Below are 7,271 nucleotides of genomic sequence, written 5' to 3'. Positions count from 1 at the left end.
AGCTGGTGGTTTGTCGTGATGTCATGCGCTGAGACCTAGGCGTTCTCTTGGGGTGGGTGCCGAAGCCTCCGCGAAAGCACTGCACAACTAGTCTGTGCCGACAACGATGACGCTCGTGAGCGCCATTTTCCTTCCTGGAGGCGTTGTCATGAAGCTTCCCCCTTTGAGCTCTGGAGTTTCGCCGGCTTCACTAGCGTAGTTAGCCAGTTCTCGGGGTGTTGGTGGTCCTCTGTTGGACAGGTTGCTCAGTGTGCTAGTCCTGCGTGGTTCAGATCCGCGGAGTGGAGTCTCGGGGCTTGGGGCCTCAAGCTAAAGCCGCCGCTGTTTTGCTGAAGTCTTGGGCGCTCTCGGAGATCTTGTAGTTTAGGGCCTGGCCCTGGTCTGCTTGTTCCTTTGTGGTAGGCTTTAGCTCTTCACCACCTGGGCTTGTATCTCTAGCTGGTATCCCCAGTTTTTTCTTTTCTCTTTTTTTTTTCTTTGTTGCGTGCTACCTTGTACTCCTGGCAGGTTGATGGCTTTGTTAATTCAAAGCTGGGCTCGTCGAGCCTTATGATAAAAGTAGTAGTAGATAACCTTATCCTGGTTCCAGTGGTAGAATTTGCATCATCATTTACGGAGTCAGGTGGTAATTCTTTTTAAAAAGGGGCGATGGTAGTATTGTAAATTTGTAATGCTTGCTGAGGTTCTTTGAGGCTGAGATAAGAAATAGGAAATGGAAGTACATATAGTACAAGTGAATATAGGGGCTTTTCTTATATGCTGCAGATTAGAAGGTTAAGTACTACTCACTAGTAGAAAATGGGCCTACAGTCCCGGTGCATTTGGGCTTTCAGTCCCGGTTTTTGAACCGTGACCAAACAGTCGGGACTAAAGGCTCAACCCTTTAGTCCCGGTTCAAATATACACCGGGACCAAAGGCCCCGCCACGTGGTGCGGCCAGGGGTCTCGTGGTGAGGGTCTCTGCCACGGCAGAGAAAATGGCCGTTTCTCTGCCTCGGCAGAGGTTAATGGTGGAGCAGCGTTTCTCTGCCGTGGCAGAGAAACTGGCCGTTTCTCTGCCACGGCAGAGTTTCAGGGTTTTATATTATTCATTCAATTCTACAATGCATACATCATTCAAGAAACCACAAACATCGTTATGTATATATAGACATCGTCATGAAATACAGTACAAGTAATGCATGTTTACAATATATATAAAGTCGGACCTCTTTACTATATCTATCTCATATGCCTAACGTCGTATATGAACTCCCGATGGTATTCTCCAGTTCGAGCTATGACCTCACTAAGAAAGAATCCCGCAATTTCCTCTTGAATTTCTCGTATGCGATCCTCCGTTACGAGAGAGTCCCGCATGCGTTCCATCTAAATTAAAAAAGGAGATCAATATATATGAATGGAACTCAATACAATTGATGGTAATAAAATAAGATTAATTGTGAAAAATGCCTCGTCCGGGTCCCTGTGACAGGTCATCTCGCGAATGAACTCGCAGACGTAGTATCCACATAAGTTATTCCCGGGTTCCTGCTTCAAACACTTTACGAAAAAATAGTTCGATCAAACTAATAATCAATCATGGTATTGAAACAAAATATCAAAGAGATTCGCGGACATAGCTATATATAGTACTACTTACAGGGTGATCTTTAAATGTAAGCTCGGTTTCCATTTACCCGAAACATTATTTATGAACCGTTTCCAAGCCCTGCCTGGCAAACAAAAAATGAGTAAATGAGTTATTGATTAGTTGATGATATCATCGAATGAGATAGATGAAGATGCCGATACGATATTGATTGAAATTACCTCTGGAGCAGGGCAGCCATGTTCGCCCATTCCCCATGGTCTTTACGTTTCGAGTCCATGACAAGTACTACTCCTTTGTTAAGCTCAACGATTAGGAGAATATAGTGGAAGCTGCACACGCATAACTCGTCAGATTATTTAGACTTCACATCGAGTAAGTGAAATCGAATGTATGTAAGACAGTTATAACACTCACTTGAAGTTGTAAGGAAAGAATATTTCCTCTTTGTTTGCTTGCTTCAGTAAAAACATTAGCAAGTTTTCCTCTGTGTCCTTGGCGTACCGTCAAACCGTAACTTCATGAACGGTGTTTGGGTCAATGAACCCGATGTCATAGAGCCCACCTCTTTTGCATTCGATCATCTTCATTCTGCATAATATATAGCGTAAAAAAAAATATAGTGAGGATAATTGTTGGTGCAAATGAATGAGCTGAGCTACAGACTTAATTACATAAATAAATCACTTACAGGCAGTAGCAACTGATGACAGATTTGTCGAGGGCGTCTTGATTGAATAACTGAAATAGTTCTTCAAACTCAAGGTTTATCTCCTCCTTCCCCCGGAAATAATGCTCATCTCTAACTCCCACCGTGAGATAGTGATCCGCGTTCCGACAGGCTTGCTGGTACCATGCATGCAACCTTCGCATATGAGTCCCTAGATGCGCAAGCTCGCCAGGTTTGACGAGATCCTTTCCGTATTGATACTTGTTTCTAACTTCAGCCATTGGATAGTAATCATCGTACCGAACATCTGATCCAAGATCTCTAGCCGCCCGTTCGATCATCGATGCCGTCTCCAGATCATCATAGGAGTGCACAACGAAGGGGGTTAGCGATTGATTTTCCTGTTGTCCGAGCTAGGCAATTTTTTTTTCTCTTTTCTCGATCTAGAGGACTGTCCAAGAGAGCGGTCATAATCACATGCCAACTCAGCTTTCTTTTGTCTCGTCTCGGCAGAGTGCTTCATTGTATTCGATGCTATATACACCTTTGGCGAAGGCTTCTTCGGCGCAAGAAACTCGTTCAGCTGGGCGTCTGCGATTGCGTCATTTTGCTCATCAATCCGCTCATATGGTAACATATCTGGAGTCTTAGACCTCTTCGGAGCTGATGATCTCTTCGGAGCTTGAGTACTTGCCACGGAACTCTTCCTCTTTTGCTTAGGTTGCAGACTCGGCGGAGTCTCCCGGCGAGGAGGAGGTGGCGGAGTATTCTCACGTGGAGGAGACCGCTCACGCGGAGGAGAATCATCACGCAGAGGAAAGTCATCACGCGCAGGATAATCATCACGCTGAGGAGACTGCGGAGGTGGCGGAGGTGGTGGAGGTGGCGGAGAATGAGCTGGAGGTGGCATGCTTGGCTTCGAACCTGGAAACACAATGAGCTCCTTCTGCCATTGAACGGTGGTTCTAAGGGCTTCTCCGAGTTCAGTGATTTCCCCATCTTCACCTGCAGGGTGGTCAAGTGTCAACGGCTCATATCCTCCCGTCACTACATCCACCAGCACAACAGCATAGCCATCTTGGACCAGACGGCAATGGTAAGTTGTTGTAGGTAAGACATAGCCAACCGCCGCCTTCATTTATATGTTTACAAATTTGACATGCAGCTCACAAGGACGGCCCTCTGTGAGATCATCCACGGGGTAGCGAGGAGGCTCCATCACCTGTTCATCATTATCGAGCTAAGTGGAAGCCACGCTGCTTTTCCGGTGCTGAGATTGCTGCGGGTCAATAGCATCGAATGTAGGATCTACATGATGCCCCTGAGATCGCTGGGTTGCAAGTACTTCGTTAACTTGGGCAACTTGGGCTCCAGGACGCTCACAAAATCCTCTAAGGACACTATGCGGTCTGCTTCCTTTGCCTTTCTCCTCGCATGGCTTTTATCAGGAAATCTCTTCCTTTCCACGGGAAAGCCATACTTCCACGGAACGGAGCCTTCTGTGCCTCGTGTTCATCCGTCGTGTTCTTTCTTCCCAAGGGCGCGTGTTAGCTCGTCGTTCTCTCTTTCCGGATGGAACCTCCCCTCCCGCACGTCTCTATGTGCAGCTATAAGGGCGTCACGAGGGTTCTTGAGATGTTCTTTATTATAAATACACTTCCCTGTTTCTAGGTCCAACCTTCCCCCAATCACGTAGAACCACTCCTTCGACTGTTCGGTCTAATCAAATGTCCCTATTTGTATGCCTTTGCTGACCAGTTCCACCTCAGCTGCCTGCCACTTAGGCCGGTTAGCCCTGTAGCCACCTGGACCCGTAATTTGGTGATATTTCTTCAACGCAACATTTTCCTTATTTGTTGCCGACCTTTTCTTAAATTGTTCTGACTCCGTGACGGACTTCACGAATTCGGTCCAGTGATCTTTTATCTTCTCATACCCTGCACTGAAGTCCGGAGTCTTCTTTTTCCTGACAAGATCATGCAATCTTTTCTTGTGGTGCTTGAATAGTTAGGCCATCTTCTTTAGAGCAAACTCCTTGACTGCCTCCTCCATCTGTCTGGCTCTATCTTCATTCTCCTCTAGAGGTATGTTGAAATGTGCCATGAGCTTAGTCAAAAGGTTGGGTTTGGCTACATCATCGACATAATGACATGGTTCAACCTCTTCGTTCGGCTTGTGCCATTCTTGAACGGTGATCGGGATGCAGTCCCTAACAAGCACTCCGCATTGACTTATAAATAATTTTGCAGCCTTCTCGGGAGCAGTCGGTCGGCCACTCTGATTGATTTGGACGATGTCGTGCCTAACACCGTCGGCCAACTTTTTGGCCGGGCCTCGCTTTGACTTTACAGAAGAATTGCTCGATCCGGAGGGCTAAAAAAGAAATAATTTATCGTCAATATATATATACAAATTAGTTAATGCATCTAGTCAGCAGCGGCTTAATTTATATACCTTGGTGGACTTTGTAATAACTAAGGTTCCATCAGGGAGCCATTATGATCTTCTCCCTCACCGAACCCATCTTCTCTTCGCTCAATATCCTCCGCTCCCTCACCGGAGCCATCTTCTCTTCGCTCAATATCTCCGCTCCCTCACCGGAGTCATTCAAATAAGTTGCGGTGACATCGTCACCGCTATCATCCAGAATACCGCCAGCTATGAGGTTAGCCATGAATTCTTCTTGGGCTTCGTTTCTGTGAGCGTCCATAGTTTCTGCAACGACTTGCAAGTTATAGGAACCATCATATAATAACATATATAGATATTAATTAAGGATAATGTACAAAACAAAAATTGGAGTTACATATATATTCATTAATTAAGGATCGATAATGTAGTACTGAAAGCAGATAGTGCAGTTACATGCATATATAGCTCGGGTCCATTTTTATTTAACCCTAATACATCACTAGAACCTCTCAACGGCGCCGACCGGGTCCTGAGCTGCGCCGGCTGAACACCCAAAGCCATAGAACAATCACGGGATCATAGCTCACGTTAGATCCCTGCAGAACTGGCCATCCGGTCCTATACACGGTGTGTAACACATGCAGGTAACGGCGAACGTGCTCATCCTCCTCTGTAATGCGCCGAGCTACCACCTCCTGCGGGGCCGGCTCCCTCTGAAAGGACCGTGGCCCACGCGACCTCTACCAGAGAAGATCCGGGTCGACGACGGGACCTAGATTCCGCACCAAGGTGCGCGCCCCTCAAGATAACACCTCCCAGTGCCACCCCGGCGGAGCCCAGTCCCGGACCCCCCCCCCCATCAACAGCATCGGGTCCAGAACGGTCGTAGACCCTCCACGACGCGGCGGGCGCGGCATCGTAGCTATGAAAACATAATATTGTGCTAAATAAACTAAATATATATACATACTACTAATATAGTTCTATAACTAATATTTAGTAAGTAACATATAAATTTCACTAACATATAAATTTATCTAATATTTCTAACATATAAATTTTTCTAACTATTTTTTCACTACTACTAATTTCACTACTACTAATTTTTCTAACTAAGTTTTCTAACAAATTTTTCATTACTACAAATTTTTCTAACTAATTTTTCACTACTACTAATTTTCCTAACAAAATTTTCACTACTACTAATTTTTCTAACTAAATTTTTCTAACTAATTTTTCACTACTACTAATTTTTCTAACTAAGTTTTCTAACAAATTTTTCACTACTACTAATTTTTCTAACTAAAATTTTCTAACTAATTTTATCTAACAAAAAATTAAAAAAATTAAATGAAATGGATGAACTATGGCCCGCCGGTCTGCCGGTCGGAGGAGGAGAGGGAGAAGGGCGGCCTTACGGGAGGAGGCGCGGCGGCTGGGGGCGTCGGGGGCATCGGCGGGCGGCGCGGTGCGGCGACGCGGCGGGCGGCGCGACAATGGCCGGGGAGGAGGCGGCTGAGCCGGGCGCGCGCGCGAAGGGGTGGTTTGGTGGGTGATGGCACAGCGGTCGGCGGCGACGCAGCGGGAGGTGCGGTGGACGGCGAGCGGCGGGTGCGGTGGACGATGAGCGGCGGGCGCGCGGCAGTTGGGCAGCTTGGCGGCGTCCAACTACTTCGTCTCTGCCGGGTTGATCTCCGCGAAGACGAAGTGTTGGCTTTTATACAGGAGGAACCTTTGGTCCCGGTTGGTGGCACGAACCAGGACTAAAGGCCCCCATTTGGCCTCGGTTCGTGCCACCAACCGGGACCTAAGGCCTATTTTTGTTGGCTGTTCACTGCACGCGCAAAATAACCCTTATGTCCCAGTTCGTGGCACGAACCGGGCTAAAGGCAAATTTCTATGTGCCTTTTCAAATAATTTTGTTTCCCGCCTTATTTCAAATCAAAAAATAACATATGATATATCAAAATGTTTAGAAAAGAAATCTCTATGTAATAAAAATGTAATTTATTCATTATGAACATTTAAATATTTACATTCCTTATGAATATTAATTTGAATAACTCATGATTATGAATATAAATATGAAGTTGAATCACTTATGAAAATGAATTTAAATAACTTATGAATATGAATTTCAATATGAATTTGAATAACTTATGAACATGAATATAAATATGAAGTTGAATCACTTATGAATATGAATTTGAATAACTGATGAATATGAATTTGAATAACTTATGAATATGAATATAAATATGAAGTTGAATCACTTATGAATATGAATTTGAATATGAATTTGAATAACTTATGAATTTGAATAACTTATGAATATGAATTTGAAGCCATGTACCAAACAGTCGGCAGGATAAGGACGTGCGGGCAACCATTACTCCCGGTTGGTGGGTAAGTTTCCCGCCAAGACGCCACGCGGGAAAGTTTCCTCCCACGACGCCGCGTGGGAAAGTTTCATGCCAATGACGCCACGCGGGAGATTTCCCGCCTACACGCATCTATAAATAGCTCCTACGTCTCCATCTCCCACTTCACTCACCGAACCCTAGCCCAATTCACAATGCCCACAAAGCCGCACCCGCC

This window comes from Lolium rigidum, chromosome 6 (genome assembly GCF_022539505.1).
Source record: "Lolium rigidum isolate FL_2022 chromosome 6, APGP_CSIRO_Lrig_0.1, whole genome shotgun sequence".
Taxonomy (NCBI): Eukaryota; Viridiplantae; Streptophyta; class Magnoliopsida; order Poales; family Poaceae; genus Lolium; species Lolium rigidum.
This window is presented reverse-complemented; position numbering follows the sequence as displayed.